Raw genomic sequence first — 19,941 nt, forward strand, 5'->3', positions numbered from 1 at the left:
TTTTTCATAAGTAGACTTTTATTAGTGTAACATTGTTTTCATTGTTTATATAGTTTATTTATAACACTGACCTAATAGGTATGACATAGACTCAAATAGACTTCGGGTCACCGCTCAAAAACGTCCGAACTAAATGGGTATGAAAACGCAAAAACGGTGTGAATTTCGCGCCACTCTTCATTTGTTCGACTGACAGATTAAACGTACAAAATACCATACTGCATGGTAAAAACATGCAAAAATTACTCAACTTAAGTATGAAAAGATGATGGCGTATTTTTTTCCAGGAAGTTAATTCGCACGCAGCTTTGACCATTTTGAGTTTACTTAAATAGATTGTTAAAAGCAAAAATTATCTGTATATATAGATATGACTCCAATGTAAATGTTTTAAATTTCTATAGATGTATAAGTTAACTGGGTACACTTTTTTCGTAAATTTTTTAAGAGACCCTCCGTCCAATTCATAATACCTATGTCAGTGATTTATAGTGATCGATTTTATTAATATGTACGTTAATTTATATTATTTTCAGTAGGTATTTATATAATTCATCATAAAACCCAAGGCACACCGCACAGATACCATAATCAAGTTATAGCAAAAGCATAAAACGAGAATGTCTATGGACATGTCTCTCGCAGTTCAAAGTTTACTCGAAACTGTAGTAAAGAAGTTTGGGCGGACGAATGGGTTCGCAAAAACTGGATCAACAGAGCACAGAATAAAGAACCTACTAAGCATGGAAAAAACTGGCCGAAGCCATTACCCGCATGGGGCTCTTGATTAATGATAGTACATCTTATAAAGCACACATACTTGATATTTATTTTTTTCAAGAATATCTGTGACCTAAACGAGTATTCTTATTATTGTGAAATACTTCCTATGCTTTTCTAATTAATGCATATAATAATCTTTGCATCGACCGTTGGACGTCCACTGCTGGACATAGGTCTTTTCGCAGAGAGGGTGCAAATTGTAGAATTCGCAGCCTCTCTGCCGCTTGCGTCCAGCGGCTCTCTGAAACGTGCGTGGTGTCATATATTGTTAACCTAGTTGGGGGTCTACCGACGCTGCGCTTTCCAGTGTGGGGTCACCATTCCAACAACTTGGGACCCTAACGTCCACCCGTCCACATTATGGAGATTTCTCTGACATGCAGGTTTCACGACGATGTTTTCTTTAAGCGTTGTGGCAATAGAAATATAATTGTTTAAATTTGAAACGTACATTACTCTGAAAGTTAAGATGGAAAAGTAAGGTGCGTGTCGGGGCTCCAACTGGGTTTCCCTAAAAGAACGAAGACCGAGGTATTATCCCTCTAGCCTACCTAACCAAACCTACCATCCATCCAGTAACTGTACTGTTGTACATCGTCAAAGATTTTTTTTACTACCACTACAAGTTAGCACAAATTTGATTGCAGTCAAAGGACTGCAATCTCACCTGGTGATAATTGATGATGCAGTCTAATATGGTAGCGGGTTAACCTGTTTGGGAGTATGGTAGTCATACCCCTAATTGGTTTCCACGCGACATCGCTCCGTAACACTAAATCGTTTAGGACCACGTATTTGTCGGTGGAATGGTAACTTGCCACGGCCAAAAGTTCCTACCAGATCAGATCAGGGAATATTCAGAAATTATAAATTCCCAGATTGCGCCTGCCGGGAATCTAACCTGAGACCTCCTACTTCAATTCAAGGCGCTCAGCGTTGCCTAGGAAGGTCGTCGAAAGATATAATATAAAACTGCTGTGCAGCACAAATAATATGAGATCAGTATCAAGCCCAAGTACGTCAACGTGTAGTGGCGTTTTTAAGCATGATAAGCAATATGTGAGTAGATGAGCCAGATAATCAATAAGAAAACAACCCTGTGTAGAGATGCAACTTTGTGTAACAATTTTAATGCTTATTTTCCAGCATTGCTTACACTTTTTGGTAGTAGTTTAGAACAAACGTCAATCCACAGTATTTATAAAAATGGGTTATTGGTTCCTACTTAAATGGTCCAATTAGCAAATACTTTCGTTGCGCAAGAAAAATATTCATATAATGAGAAAACATATGATGAAAGTATTTTCTTTTTCTATACTAATATTATAAAGACCAAGTAATTTTGTTTGTTTCTTTGTACCCAATAGGCTCTTAAAGTAATGTACTGATTTTAATAATTTCTTCACCAAAAAAAAGCTTAACTATCACGATAGGCTACGGTTTATTTTGTATTTAATAAAATTAAGCATTCACAATTTATAAAAATGTCTTAAATACGAAAATATCCCCTTCATTATATTTTGGTCTATTATTAATAATTAAAAATGTACAGCTTAAATTGGACAGTAGAGCAATAGTAGATTTTATTCCGCCGAGAATTATAATTGAGGCACGAATCGCGAGTGTTCAACCGCGTAGAGAGCGTTTTACGAAACGTTCACACTGATTTAAACGATCGAATGTAAATGATAATAGATAAACGACTATTTTAATTCACCTCAATCGGACATTAAATGAAGAAGTAATCATGAGTCTAAAAAAAGGACTACACATTAAAAAACGGTCTTTTTTAGTGTTACTGTCGCGAGAACATATATCTAACGCTTTTTTTTTACAAAAATACAAATATTAAAAATAACGTAGAACTACGAATTTAATGCCACACGTAACTCAAATAAACGGGATGCTTTAAAACAAAAACAAGGACGTCGCGGGCAACAACTAATATTAGTTAAAAAGACACAAATGTACCTTTCAACACAAATGTAACTCAAAAGTAACTTTTAGTAGGTTGTTGAGCCCTTTCTGTTAAACTAAGTTATTCTCATGATAAGAAATTAATGCATTATAACAATAAAGAAACCTTACCTAGTGGTTCCTCTTTTAGGGTTCCGTAGTCAACAGAGAACCCGCCAGACAGATTCACCATGATCTTCTGTCATTTCGCGGCTTAGCGCAAAGATTCTTAGTACAAGAAAGCTGTTATTTGGCGTTATTATAGGTACAAATTATTCACGCCTACAAAAAGTACAATAAAATATTGAAAAAAAAACTTTAGGGCTCTCCCCTACACGTAAAGTGGGGAAGATATTTTTTCCTCGTCTATCTCATGGTGCGGGGTGTCGTTTTAGAAATATTTCGAGTGTGTACATACCATTTTTTATTTAGGGATCCGTTATGTACCTAAATAGGGCGATAGAAAAATGCATATTTGCAGTGTTTTAATATACGTAATAACCAAAGTTTTGCTTTTCCTTTTAATATTCTTTTTAAGAAACTTTTGCATAAAAGGGGCTTTTAAAATTCGTCCTCTATGAGTAAAGAACTGCTTTCTTATAGTTTTAATACCTGGTTATCCGTTTATACACTACTTACTTGATCTTAGCAGAAGCAATATCAACGCCTACGAGTACTAAGCCTTAGTTACAAACAAACATTCAGGTTTTTCATACTATTCTCTATTATGTGATAGCTTCATAATCTAGGTTTACATAGTTTAGGTAGGTACTTTATTAGAGTCATTGGTTTTAAGTTCATAACCAAGAGTCTAATTCAAGTATCCATTTTTTCCCAGTCCAGACCTCCATAATTATAGATTCATAGGAGAGAGTTAAGAGTATATATATATCCACGCTTTCGAATGCGGGTTTGCGGGTTTTAACGATTCTGTAAAGTATCCAAAATTCATAAATTTTTGGTCCTAAAATATGCTGTTTTGTTAAAACTAGTCCTTCCAAACAATTTTTATTGTGACACCGCAGATTATTATGACATAATTTTTAGTCCACCTTTCCATATTACTAGTATATAGATATCCAACTTATTGAAAAATATATTTCTTAATACATTCGCCTGTATTGAAATGTATACAAAATAAGAATACAAAAATAATTACAAACATTTATTTACAGTACAGATTTTAGAACTCAAATAAAACCAAGGTTAGTAGATCTACAGCTTCGACTTCGGTTGCAAGATCTAACAAAATACATAAACTTTTTTATTGGCCAGCACTGTCGGATTTTTTACCCAAATTGGTGATGTACTTTCCAAACAGGATATCTCAAGACATACATATTACTAGCCCGACCCGAGAATTGAATCCTGGACCTACTGATCTATGGCTGACACATACCGCATTGTCTAGTGGTACGCGGCAGGAATGAATTAAGACTAGATTTAAAATAAAAGGCACTTATACTATAGTATTCTTTATTTCAAATAAAAATTTGAAGCATGTATTAACATAAAATAAAAAAAATGCAAGAATTTATTTCTCTTTACATAGTTATTCATTTTATTTTAAATACATAGTTCCATCCTAAACACTTCCCATTCAAAGTAAAACATGTACCTTATTTTAATACATTAAACATGTTGACAAAAATATTTAGGTCTATTTTATAAATGTTTGATCTACATCAGCATAAATATGACTTTTCGAGCTATTTATATCTTATGTAGATTCCAACAGTAACTTAAGATAAATAAATAAGTACTAGGTAATCGGATCAAATGCAACAGAAAATTTCAATGCCACTATAAAACTCGTGTGTTCATATGGATGATATACGGAAATGTATTATGAATTCCATTTTCACGTTGAGAAGCACGTTCCCCGAACTTGATTCCCAATTCATATTAAAAAACCAAAGCGAATCTTATCTATCTCAGTTTGGTCGCCCTGTCTGATAAATCGTATTCGATATGAGACATGGTCGGTTTTCTATATTGACTCGTTTCCGAATTCAACAGAATGAAATCTCGTTGGCATTTTACTAGGATAAAGGGACTCAGTATGCAACTAAATATATCATATTTTATTAGTCCTTGCACCAATGGTTGCTGTTGTCAAAATTCACGGTTTAACGTCCACACAACGAAATATCTATGAAACTTTCTCGTTTATAAAATTATGAGGTGTGAGACCTGATACATGCAAATGATATAATTATATATTTTATTTAAAAGATAGAAACTCTTTTTAACATAAATATGATTTAACCATAACTTACAAGGACTAAAAGATACTTATATATTCATGTCGTATATCGCTGTTTATTATTTTTTGCGAGCTGTGTAATTAGTAATAAAACTGTGGCATCGCGCCAATTATGTATAACCTACACCGATCATATAAGACTAATATCAAAGATACAAGGTGATTGTTATTTTTTATCAGTTCAAGTAAAATCGATTTTTCGTGCTAAAATTTTAAAGGCTGGGGTACATGTTTTATGACGCGCATATTTGGTAGAGAATATTCCGCAAAACACACGAGCTTTTAAAACAGAAACATAAAAGTGAAGTGCTTGAATGAGTATCAAAAATATAACGAACTGATTTGTGCAAATATAACGACATTGCACACCATTAAGCGGGTTCCACGTTTCCACACCTGGTGACCTAATACAGCAGCACTCATAGGAATTAATAAGGACCACATTTAATTATTTTCAGTAGGAAAAGTATGCGAACAGATTCCCTGCCAACGTAGCCTTCACACAAAAACAAGTTTTTCATATTCGCCGTATAAAAATAAATGCGCCCTCGGAAGTATAATAAATCATGTCAAATCACATGATATATTATTTGAATTGGATTCGTTGAAGATGTAGGTAGAAGTGTAAGGGATTTTATGTGAAGAATTAAAATAGAATAATTTCTTCACACATTTGGAAACATAACTGGGTCTACGATACTAATTTTATAGATCTTTGGTCCCACAACATTATGTAATCACGCTACGGATGCTACGAGCACAGAAGTGCACTCGTAGCGATATATATCATTTATAAATATATGTTTTATAGCGTGACGGAGATCGCTGGGGTAAAGGTGACACCAACATACTCTTGGAACCCGCTTTAGATAGAAGATTATTGCTGAGTTAATATCATCTCGCGTCTATAAAGAAAGTATTTCTTACCCTACGATTTTATTAAAATTATGACGACGGTCAGCAAAGCGCTAGAATAATGTTATCGTGACAATACATTGGGCTCTACGTCATCTAGGCTACAACGTAGTGGACCCTAGTTACTTAGGATTAAGTTGTAATTGCTAATATTAAAATTATATGGTGATATAATATATAACACTGAGAAAAAAGGAATTAAATAAAGAGAAGAAGACTAATGTGATAAAAAAAGATACATGTAAAAATAGTCGGCTAATAATAAAATAGACATTATATTCTTTACTTTGTAGTATTTTTGTGTAAAGAATATGTTTCAGTAAGTACATACGTAATATATACATATATAACGATCGCTTATCAGTAATTAGGCACTGTTTGATCGTTCCATCAGCAATTTATCGACCCACCTAGTTTCAATAAGTACCGAGAACATGTGTGTAATCAAATTTGCACATCATATGTGATACGCATTATATTATATGTTTTAAATAAAATATATGTAAGAATACGGAAGAAAGTTATTTTTATCATGTATACATATAGAGATATTTATTAATTTAATTTATTAATTTGCAAAGAAACCGATAGTCCAAACCGATCACATATCACTAGAATTGTTTTGTTTCAATTAAAATAATTTACGCCTTGACTGCAATCAAGTGGCAAGTGATGATGCATTCTAAGATGATAGAGGATTAACACGTTAGGGGTATGGCAGATAATATACATGTTAAACCCATACCCCAAATTGTTTTCTATGCGACATCCAACTTGAACGCTCGGCAGCTCGTCTTTGCCGGTAGACTTGATTAGGAAATTTACTTAGTTCAATATAATGAATAATCGGAAAAATTTTAAATGTTGCCCTTTTGTAAAAACAAAAAGCTAATTATTGATTGTAGATCATTTATACATTAATTGTATGACTATTGCTAAAATTAGATTAACATTATTTTGTTAGATCTACATTGGTTGACTTAGCGATCAGTGCTAGTCTGAATATAGCGACAGTACATGAAGAAAAGTATCTAGATCGTCTTGGTATCCTGTCACTTTAATGTTTTACTGTGCAGATGAACCTCGATATCTTGTATCGGGGGACTAGTTTAATTAAAATACAACAACATTGCGGAAGACGGTACATTGAGCTACAAGACGACCGCTTTGAGTCTGGCTTAATGAAATCCGACATCTTCATACCGTAGTAGCCTCATATAGTAGATGATCGCTGTTTCTGGCCAGCTTAAGAGTTAAATAGCTTGATATTGTCTGATAAATCCCGGATCGCTTAATATGAGGGGAATAGATATTAATTAATGCAACATAATTTAAAAATAAGTCTTAAAAATTCTATCGCCATCGTTACAGTTTAATGAAATCTTTGTTATGTCTTAGATAATGATCTTACACATTTAGTCAGCAGGTAAAATGGCATATTGAAATAATTTTTAATCTGTATTCGCTATCCAGAAGTTTTTGAAGGGTAAAAGTTGTTTTCGTCGTTGCACTAGTTCTGGATGTAAACAAGTTGGCAATTTTTGTGGTTTTGATTGTTCCTGATTTGAGGTCCTGAACCGAATTCTTTTAAACGTAGAAATACGTTTAAAGTATTCGGCTAGTATAAGATAAACAAACCAATTTTTTTTTCATTTATGAATTATTATTCTAATTACATTGATTGTAAAGCAAAAAACCACAAACGAATTTGAACAGAGTTATGGAAAAAAAGGCGCTTCAGTTATCGGTTTTTTTGCAAACTATTCTATATTAAATAAAAAGTACAACAAATTTTCACATGTAAGTTTTTGTCTCAGAAAAACCTTCAAACCTTTTATATGTTTCTAAAGCAAGGTATATTCTAAAATTAATTAATATAGGAAAAAACACTACATAAATAAAGTTTGAACCTAGGTTTAGTGGCGTGCAAGTTGGAGGGCCGAATAGGTTGATCCTGTCTAACTAATCCACCAACAAAAATGATTATAGTTTTACTTTATGACTGTGACACCTGTGACTATACGGTCCTTACGAGCTTTCCTTTACATGATCATCCGAAGATCTATTATTGCCTCTGCTATTCAGCCCAGTGTTAAAGCCAAATCGCTTGGCCCCTAGTGATGGCAATAGCCCTGGTGACTCATGTTCCATGCGGAAGCAAGCTGGTGGTGGTTTAGCTGGCATATGCCAACGCCATAGCGTTGGAAAGAGAGTTCCAAGAAGAACCAATCGCCTCATAAATATAGTGTGCTTACACTGTGATGTTCAATTCTTGACATCATAAGATACGTGGTGCGTGGTTCGAGTTAAAATGTTACTACCACTCTGGGCACCTTGTAATTTGGATAATCTTTTTGATAGTATGTATATGTTTTTCGTTAGTTTTTATTTAATATATTTAATAACATTATTATTAAAAACAATGTTATGTAGCAGTAAAAGGAATCGAAAATATAAATTTGTATATTAAATAGTAACGTTTCTAGTATAACACCTGAATTGTGCGAATGCCTCAACCTAAACCCATGAATATATCTTGTGCACGCCACTTCCGATGTTTTTTTTGTATTTTTGAAAAACCATTACAGAAAATAAAAAAAGTGTTATCGTATCGTGATATCGTACGTTATCGAGACGAGCTTTAAATTTTAACTAGAAAGGCTTTCAACTAAACGTGGAATAACGTTCGGTTTCCAGTGGTTTATCACGTTCTGGTATTTGAAATGTGCTTTCAGTTGAAGAACAGTAAATATATATTTACTATGGTTGAAGTGTGACTACTGACTGCATAATTATTCCAACGTTATACCACCTTTTTTTGTATGGCCATAAGAAGGTAGATTTATATTCGCTTATAGTGCAAAACGTAACATACTTTTATCAATAATGCATTTTATACATTATATACATACACCTAGTTATATTGTAGGATATAATAATTGATTTTCAGGAAGGACTGATTTAATTTAAAAATTGACATACTACGAATAAAATGGTTTATTTCCCTGCAGTATAAAATTTGGAATTTTCCTAAACTATCATAGTTATTGATAATAAAACAACTGTGTAATCTGCTAAACACTTACAATGAAATTAATTTACTTAGTATGCTTCAAGTTGTTGACATTTATTGTATTAAGAGTTTACCAGTCAAATAATTTTTTGGTTCTTTTTGGCTTCGTCGTTTCGGTCTGCCTGTATGTAATAGGCGTTTTATTCAGAGAGAGAGTGAAAATTCATCCGCTAAAACAATTTTGTTTTCAAAGCGTTTTCTTCACTAACATAGCAGGTAGTCTATCTTATGTACGTTTTGACATAATGACCATATACGGACAGTTAGTTGTTCCTACAGTTAAAAAAATATCATATATAATAATAAAAACAACTATCGGAGTATGCGACTCCGATAGTTGTTTTTATTGCTTGTATAACAGTTAAGATTATTACTCAGATAAATTTATGAAAAAGGGAAAAGGTATTTTTTTCTTATTTAAACGGTTGCAATATTATCTATTTGATTGCAAGAACCTAATACTACGTAGGTATTGTTTGCAGTAAATATTATTCGTAAATAAGATTACTCCTGCGATCATTTTATGGAAAAGGGAAAAGGTATTTTTTCACTTATTTAATCGGTTGCTTATTATTTGATTGCAAGTTATACCTACGTAATTGTTTCACGTCGAAATCTTTAAAGTTTTAATTTTAATATAAAATATTTTTATTAATAAATCACTTGATCTTCATATAGTTAGTAGGTCGTTTTAGATTTAATGAAGGCTAATAATGAAAATGTATCACTGCGTATTCAAAACTATTAAGCTAGTATGGATATAATCAGGATTACCAACGCTCTTAGGGCCATATAGCACGAGAATATTATGTCTTAGTGGTCTATTCGCGTAGCATTTTTAAAAGTACAAAATTAAGTTGAATGAAGCGGAACCTAGGCGACTACATAGACACGTTTTTATTTTTATCTTCAGGAATATTTCGTTTGTAATTTCAGTTGTATTGTCTATCTATAGAGGGAGATTGATTAGGAGATTATTTATAATTGCAGCTCTAAACCTAATCTTTGTACTATTTATTTTGTTACATTTATTTTATGAGATAATTTAAATTAAATCTTTTTATCAACTAAGTTGGCAACCCTTACAAAAAGTTGAATTTGAATAAATATTTAAGACAGTTTGATATATTCAAAGATTCGGTAATCAATTTGCCTTATATTTAGTTATATATTGATTAACATCTTCGATGAAACGATGTATATTTTATATGTATATTTAATCATGGAATTTCGAAATCACTTGGAACTAATATGTACTTACGTACAATAAGTACATAGAGGTTCCGTGGGAAATTTAAGACTATTTAATTAAATTGCTTTTCTTTACTTCTAAAGCCAACGCTTAAAATAAGGCAGATTCCTTTCTTCCCGAACTATGTCTGTGCTTAACCCATACACCACTTCTAAAATAGGTATATTCTTAGTCACGGTTACATGCTATCTACGCTCTATGCACCACACATTACCTCCCTTGCTACATCTATTATTTATATGTTGAATCTAGATTCTAATAGATTAAATATATTACCTTATAATCTATATGATTACTTTGACTTTTATTGCTTTTACGTTTCAGCGGTAATAATGAACGGTTCACATTATACCAGTAGCTCGATTTTGTACGTAAACTCCAGCGTTTATCTGGAGTTTACCTAGCGTATAACCACAGATAGTAACGAAACCACAATTTGGAATTAAGAATTTGTTTGAGTCAGCATTTTGGTGGCAGTTATGATTTTAATGCCATATAGACATCTTGTATTATATATTGTTCCAATAATTCACATGCCACCGGATTAAGTGAAACGATTGTTGAGATAGAGTGCTACTTGAATAATATGAACCTACGTTAAAACTGCAATTTTAAAATTATTATTAAATATAACAATACAGTTTCATTGTTTATAATCGTCAATATCGACGTATATTTACTTACTTAACTTTTATCTTAATTTTCTGCTGAACATAAGCTAAGATAAATGAAGGCATGGTGGAAATTTTAACTGAGTAGTTAATAGTATACAAAGTATAGTTTCATTAAACATACGTTAGTTAGGTTAGGTGACACATTCGTATGTCGGCATGAAACTGCATTTTGGTAACCAGATAATTGAGAGAATGGCTGCTCAGTGTTCCCTAAAACCCGAACGAGGCGAGTAAACCCGCAAACGTGGAAACCAATCAGATGTTTGATGAACGCCGAGGGGCATCGCTTTGTAACTTTGATCATAAAGTGATTTTCGAGCTGCTTTATGGACAGTAACTAAGATAATTATTTCAATGCAATGCGACGCGGCCATCTGCGTGTGTACGTAAATTAAATGTGCCAATCGTAATATTTGCATAGCACTCCATATATAGTGGGCAATATTTGCATAGCACTTCATATATAGCTTTTATTCTCTTGCTCTATTCGCTAAATATAATTTATTAGAAATTTGATTTATGAGCAGGAGTTAAACACAATTTTCATTACTACACAGTCGTGAATCGACAAATATCTTGTAATGTTCAGGCAATAAGTACCGTACCGGTATACGGATCTAAATATTTATCTCACATCAATAATTTTATTGGAATCACACAGTCAATACTCGTAGGCATACGTCTTGTGCCTTGAACTGTATAATCACTGCCTACGCATTATGTAAACTTAATCGCTCCCATTAGTTGGATATTATCGTATTTTTAAAATTAATTTTAATGTGATAGAGGAAGGTATACAAAACATCTTCTTTATCTATTGTACACGTTATTAAACAATCTTTTCCCAATATTGTTGAAATTCTTCTTAAATGTAAGTTTGAAATATTATTCTTCGGATGTTTATTGAAAGTCGTGAGCACGTATAATAATCTTATTTTTTTATTTATTTATTGAATAACGTTTTTGAATTTATTTTTCATTTTTCAGTTCTGCGTACACCGAAGACGAAGATGTAAACCTACAAGTGCAGATTGACCATTCAACTGTCTGAAACTTGCCTTTTAATAAATTTATGATAGACTAATGTCTGACTTTTAACATTCTGCTAAAAACAATTTCACTCAACACCTAAGCCTAATATGGAACCAAGTAAATATGTTCGTTGTAAATTTCGATATTATTGCTATCGTTGTTTTATTGCTTATAATTTTATGTTTGTATACCTAATACAATAAATTCTATAATTTTATGTCACTCGCCAAATATGTTTTTAGCTTAAATATTATGCTTTATACTATAAAAACGATAAGCTAAATTTCTTATGCATCGGCGAAAACTTTACTAGTATAATAATACTTAAATACAACATATCTAATAATGCTAAGAGAAAAAAGAATACAAAAATATTAAATATTAGTACAGACATTTTAAATAGTATCTTAATAATTACACTGTCTTTTCAATTGGGAACAATAGTTTGTATTTATACAAAAGATCCTCAATGGATTCATTAAAATCCAAATGCAGGTAGGAAAAATACACAGATTTGCAAAATTTGTAATCACTCCGCAACTATTCTTATCGAAAAAATTTGAACCAAAAATTATTTATCTTGTATTATAAAAAATTGAATAAAACCGAAAAGGTAGTCAACCGGAGCCCTGACTATGTATTATTTAAATTTCGACTAAATGCAGTATGTGACGTAAATTTTAACACGTCTAGAAAGAACGCACTGTCAATGTTACAAATTGTGGTTGGAGACCATTCACACTTATTCATTTTCTTATTCAGCTTTTGCTCATACAAAACCGGTGTTTCCTGTGGAAATGCATAAGTATCCGCTCAGCTTTCCTCGTCTATTCAAATTGCGTGGCAAACAGGAATAAAAAAGAGGACAAGTGAGTTTTACCATGGCATTCTTACGTGTACTAACGACTCTGTTCAGTCGGATCCGTTAAGCGGTGTACGATCTCCTTTTAAAAAAATAGCGACTTTTTGCAGTTAACAAGTACAAATAGATAAAATTTTGATACTAGGTCATCGCTTCTCAGGCGTTCAGCGCTGCACGCTGCTGCCAAAACGAGAGCTGAATAAGTGTAACCAAACTTTAAGCGAAATGCGAATGGAGTCGAATAAGTGTGGTCAGCCTCGAACCGTTTCTAATGACTAAAATGTTACAGGGAACCAGAGTCCGATAACTGCACCCTTGGGTAAATTTTCAAGTAAACATATGTCACATCGGTCTTAGTACACGGACTCCTAAACTTCTTGTCATCGTTTGATAACTCTATATAAATGTGACAATGAAAACTTACTCTTGGGGTTTAAAAGTCCCACAACATTTGTGTAATTACTAATTACAAACAATTTGTATTCTCAAGACGAGTAAAAGGATAATTTATGCTACACCGTGGCGGGAACGAGCCGCGTACGAGAAACGAATGATACTCGAATCAACTTTATATGAAGCGTTAAGTTTTATTGCAGACGCCGGGTACGTTCTAGCCTCATTGAAGCTCGGACGCCACACGGTGTAGTATAGACGGCTTCATAAAATATGCTCGTGATGTTTAGGATCCGTTTCTTGTCCGTATTTCGTACGGGTACGGTTCGTTCCCGCCATGATCTAGCATAAATCACCCAACGAATTAAGGCATTTTACGTCTTTATGCGGGTCGTAAATATTGCCATGAACATCCCAAGGTAAGCCAAATCGTGCTGAAAATGTTCTAAAGAGGTTTTTTGAATTAACCCGGATGGCTTTGGTGAACTTTAGCAGTTGATTGAGTTGGTTGCAACGGTATGCCGACTCGCATATGTGTATTTATTAAATTTAACGTCTTGAACAATTACCTTTTTCATATATATAATTAATAAATAATGATACCTATATAATTACCAAAGTCATTGTACTATATTCTTACGTTGTTTTTAAAATAAACCTTCATAGGAGTTATTACAAATACGCATTTCAAGGATATAATTGTGTCAGTCTATGCGCGACTAGTTTGGTGCCCCCGCCCGCTCTGCCCTTCAGGCGGTTTCAAAACTAGTCGGGTTCCGACCGACATAAAGATGAGCGAGTAATCAAAATCATTTCCTAATTACGAATACGACTATTTTAACTATCAGGATAGTTAAAATCTAGTCTAAACTAGTTCGGTAACTACTTTCTTATTGATAATAATTAAAACATGATGAATGGATATTTAGTTCCGAAAATAGGAGCTATATTGTCAATTAAATTTATCTGGCAGTGAAGAAATTTAGAAAGTATAGCTTAATACATTTGCAGAAAAGAAGACATCGCGTTAAATGTTTGTTATTAAGAAATTTTACTATCAATAGGACATAATCCTACGATAAGATTTCGTTTAGTGGAATACAAATTAATTACTAATACTTATGAATTAAAATACAACTTATAACTAACTTAAAGTATAACTAGTTACTACAAAAATCATGCTCGCGTAGAATGGTGTCAAGAATGGCTGGCTGCATTTCCGCGCTGAATAGCCAGGCTAATCCTGTGCACAAAAATGAACCAGCCCTTCGGCCACCTTTTTTTTTATTAAAATCTTCCATTTTAATAATGGAATATTTATTTATCTAGCCATGTTTTTGCTTTAATTTGTTTTCTAAGAACAAAGAAATATCACGTTTTGCAGTCTACTCTTTAGCCACGAAAATCTTTTAAAACTTCAGTTAGTACATCGTTTATCCTTACTTCTAAGTACCTAACATGACTAAGAACTATCTTTTTATATAAGTACTAATTTATATTGCTTTCAAGGAATTACATCATCTAGATATTATTTTTATAGTAGGTAAGTATTGCTATCATGTATTTATTGCTTAAGTATTGCTAATTTGGACAATCTTATTTGTTAGTTATATCACTGAAATTCTGTTTTATATTATTTTTTTATATACTTTTAAAAAATCCTTTTCGTACTGTAAGTTCTTACATAATAAAGGCATGAATTCTTTCTTATGCTATTAACTGAAAGTGATGAAACGAACTATGATAGCTTTTGTCTGACCGCACCGCACTTTGGATGTGTTTTCTTATGAATTCGACTCGTGCGAACACGTACGAGTATATACGAAAACCCTCCTTCCTAATAATACACAAATGCAAGACTACAAATAGAGTGCTTTGAACATATCGTATAAAAAACAAAAACCTTTATGGGATGAAAGTAAATGAAAAATCACCGAATTAATTTCTATTTAAATTCTGTTTTACGATGGCAACGGCTATTATTCTTTGAGATGCGGATTATATATCACGCACCAAAGAGGACTACACGGGAGCGATATCACTGGAACACTCCCTATTTTACAGATAAAAACGTATTCAGTGTGCGTACTCAATTTATGACCGATGTTTATTTATTTGCATTCATGTCTTAACACTGACTGTGCTTAGGCTAAGGCCCTGTTATGGCGTAGCAATGAAGGGTGTATGCGACGGGCGAACGGTGGCGAAAGTGACACGAGGGATTCACAGGGACACCGGGTACGCGATTCTGAGCCTCGGCGTTGGACTTACGTGACCTTTCATAAATTTGATTTTGATATTTTTAATAGTTTTAACAAATTCAAGTATGAAATCTATTTAGTGTACCTAAACTTGATATTAAATAAAGTTGAAAAATACGATGGTTACATTTTAACTTTTAAATGCGCACAGGCAGCTGATAATGTATAATGCTTTTGTTCGCAATGTGTGCTCAAAAATTATTCCATCGTTATTTCCGATGTAAATGGTATTTGTGGTTTTGCTGTAACGTGTAACTTCTTGACATCATTTTCGTTAACTTGTCATTTACACCCTGTATAATAATTTGATTTGATTGATTTGACCTCTTTACGTTATATTAACTACGACACAAATTCGTACCCACGTGCGATGCGGCCAGCCTCATGAGATTCCTTATTGGAATACTAAATGGAATACAGCATTGCGTGTAGCTGATATTTTAGCTGATATACTCAATACGTGCAGTCAGGCGACGTATGCACGCCCAAGAAATAGAGGAGATGGATGAATTAAGAGTGACAAAGGACGTTAGAAACACCTGTAAATAATTTTAAATTGAATGTTTAACAATTGTTTGTTCATTACGACCTTGTATTACGACTAGGTACATCTTAAGGAAAATAAACTAGATTATTTAACCATACACACAGACATAATAAAAATCAATCAATTAAAAAAAATCACCACATCCATCTACTCCTCACAATAGGCCAAAGGTTGGATGAAGTATGAAATTTCATCCGTCTCCTTTCCAAAACATCGGACGATTTAAGAGTCTTCCGCTGATTTTTGTCATACTTAAGTATGACGAAAATAAGCCGAATCGTCTTACTACGACCACGCATTATAAAGAATATTGTTTGTCGGTACACCTTTTGTCCTAAATTTGTAAAATCTATTAAGTTAGGTACTCGTTATAACATGATAAGTAAAGTGATAGGACTACTGATAATATCAAACACATGAAAACAAAAAAAATCTAAGTAGTTAGCACTTATTATTATTACGAAACAAAAATTATCTGAATATTATATTTATTTACAAATTAATTCTTGTTATTCAACCTTTATTTGAGTTTGCGTCTTTTAGTAGCATTGTGGTCTATTCAGACATATAAGAGTCAGTGCCCGGTCAGGAATTCGTCAGGATCGGGGATTTTTTCTGTTAAATGTTTAATAAAATATACCACATTGTGGACATGACGCGTGTTTGTTTTAGGGGAAGTTTAAGTTCTTTAAGAAAATGCCTGCAGCATGAATGGGCCAATGAGTTCTTCATTAAGCGTTATCAGATATTTTTATGTCACCAATTACCAAAGAGATGAATCTGTAAAGAATAACACCACAAATCATACGTTGTTTATTTTTATAGGATAACATAATTATTATAATTTTATCATGTATACCTTTAATTTAAGGCCATAGCATAACAATATATAAATAATCATTAATTCTGACTTTGTGCCTGAATGTTAGTACAATAAATTATTATTGGTGTTCTTTATTAATAAATAAACTGTGAACACAGATATTTGATTGCATGCACTTTTGTGTTTCCAGATACCGAAAGCCCTGACCCGGATATGTGTGAATTAACTCTTAGTTTAATCATGTTTGTTTGTCAGTGTTTGTTGTTGTTTAGTTTGTTTTAAAATTTAGACTCATTGGCCTGCATAACACTAACTTCTACTATAAATAAGTAATTACAGAGATTATAAGACTACATCTATAATAATTGTAAAGAAGGGAATTTGGTACACGATGGATTATTTACATTAAAATATCAGTAGGTATATATTTTTGTATATAAATTGGTTTCATCATTATTCATATCGTTACACTAAAACTAACTTAATGTATAACCTCTACAACTATTATAACGTTAGTATAAATATTTGAATTAAATTTCTTTGATTAAGTTTTAAAAGCCAATACTTTAGAAATTTCTACAAGACAAAATGTGGCTAAATAGATAATTAATATTACAAGGTTAAATTGAAGGATTACGTTTAAGAGTACAAACGCTAGGTTCTACATAATTGGCTTGAAATTTTAATAGATACAAGAGACAAAGTATTTAGGTAGGTAATAGAACTAATATTATTATGTCAATTCAGTATAACGTATAATAATTCAATTTCGAAAAACAATATCACAATATAATATAAATTACATAATATTCGATGTCAATTTCGTTTTATTAATTTCTCGTTTTATAAAGTACCTCGAAGCACCTTCTACCAAATATCAATAAACGATGAATATAAACTACGTAAATTCTACCGTAATATTGCTATCAATTAACATTTTATTGCTTTTGTTACGCGCAACCTTTGTCCGGTCAAGCTTCCGTGTAAATAAATTATTACTTACAAATTAGTAGAGTATAGTAAGTTAAGGAATGTAAAATATCTATGGCACTACGCGTTTAATTGATTCACGACAACTAAGTGACAAAACGAGGTTAGGAAACAATGTGTTCTGATGTAAATTTGGGGCTATAATTAATGGAGATGGACGGAATTGGGCCTGCCTTAAATTTTGTTTAGGATATATTATGCTTTAAAATTCTCTGCTTTATGTTAAAAGAGACCTATTTAATAATAATAAATAAAGAAAGTTGATTCAAAGCCTTTTTAATTTTTTCATCGGACATTACAATTGGGTCAGATACTTTTGTCATAATTATACTTTTCACAAAAACTGTTTCTCGCACTAAAGCTCAGTACAAATAGTTGTTTTTATTTTGCCATCAGATTCTTGATCACCCATTAGCACATATGCACAAGAGCATAAATAAGAACTTTTAGTGCTTGAGTATCAAAAAAATGGTTTATGCATGATAATTAATCAAGCAAAAATATTTTTATTATTTATTATGTTATGCACCATCATTAAAATTTAATGTCTTAAAAGATTATGTACTTCACTGTAAATGGAATTAAAATCGAAATTGTTAAATTCTTTTTCAGCTGGGGCTAAGTGATTCTTCGTCCATCTCCTTTCAGTTATGAAAAAGAAATACAACTTAAAAGTTGGTTGTTGAGTTTAAAAAAGCTTTATTGTACAGCTATGTGGTGAAGGATCTAGTTTATAGAGGAACTTTTTATAGAGGATTTTTTAATTGACAGGGTTAAATTAAATTCACTAAGAAAGAATTGACTCGCGAGGCTTTAACTAATGCTATAGCGCAGCGCCGGCAACGCAGGCTTGATGATCACGAACAGTATACTTCGCATACAATAAATGTGATTGTACCTAGGAGGGCGTAAGCAATTATGAAAAGGTGATTTATTTCAATTGAAACCGTGTTATTTGGAAAACTATGGCTGTTAGCAGCTGAGGTCTGACTATCTATGACGTTAAAAAAAATACCACACGAATTGCTCGACAATGCCTTATTACATAGCCTGTTATGTAAAGATACGTCATTACGTTTAAATGGCTTAGTGGGGCTTTATAGTTGTAATGAAGTCGGTTACAATTTAAGGGTTGTAATGTGATTTGAACAAGGAACGCATCATGGCGCATCGAGTTAAAAACTGTTCATTTTAATATTGACATCACGTTTCCAAGAATGATACTGTCCCTGCAACCTACCCGAACCGTGAAGCGCGAACCACAGAGTATAGTTTATTGAGAATTCCCTTAAAATTTATCTCCGAAACTTTATATTGTGGTGTTAATAAAATTAATTATTTACTGAATTTATAAATAACTGACGACACGACATGTCGTCTAGTGACTGCAGATTATAATACAGTTGCCATCACCCCTCGTCTTCCCATGGGTGTCGTACCATATCACCAACCCGTCGGCCCAGCGTGGTGATGAAAAATTCCTTCCATTGGGAGAAGCTTTAGTCCAGCAGTGGACAGTTATAGGCTATTAATTTAACTGACGACTGACCACTATAGCCTCAGTATTTTAACTGCGGAAACAGCTATTAAAAGAAACGATTTGCTTCTAGAAAGTTCTAAAAATTCTACTTTTCTAGTCTGAAAAGTATTTAAATTTTGTAACTTCCATGTTAGTTATTACATTTGGTATGGTGGCTATTTTAATAATCAATGAACGCGATCATACGAGTTTTTGCAAACACTTGTAAGAAAAACCTTGTAAATGACATTTATTATTATTACCTTTCAATTATATTGTTTCTGAATAATCATTATTGGCATTTTTATAGTTTGATTTATGTTTTTGTAAATAATTATTATTTGCTTTTTGATTTGGATTATTGCTTTCATAATTTTAATTTAATTTTTTAAATATTTTTTACCATTAAATGTATATTTATCTTTATGAAAAGGTGTAATTTTTGTACTATATACTTGATTACTTTTTATTGGTACTAAAAAAACTATTTCCTTCTTAAATGAGGTACAAATAGATAGATACAAACTTAACTAAAAAAACATGTATTACCCACGTTACGTGCAAGTGTGGTGAAAATATTTGCGAAGTTGAAAAG

This window comes from Pararge aegeria, chromosome Z (assembly GCF_905163445.1).
Source record: "Pararge aegeria chromosome Z, ilParAegt1.1, whole genome shotgun sequence".
Lineage (NCBI taxonomy): Eukaryota > Metazoa > Arthropoda > Insecta > Lepidoptera > Nymphalidae > Pararge > Pararge aegeria.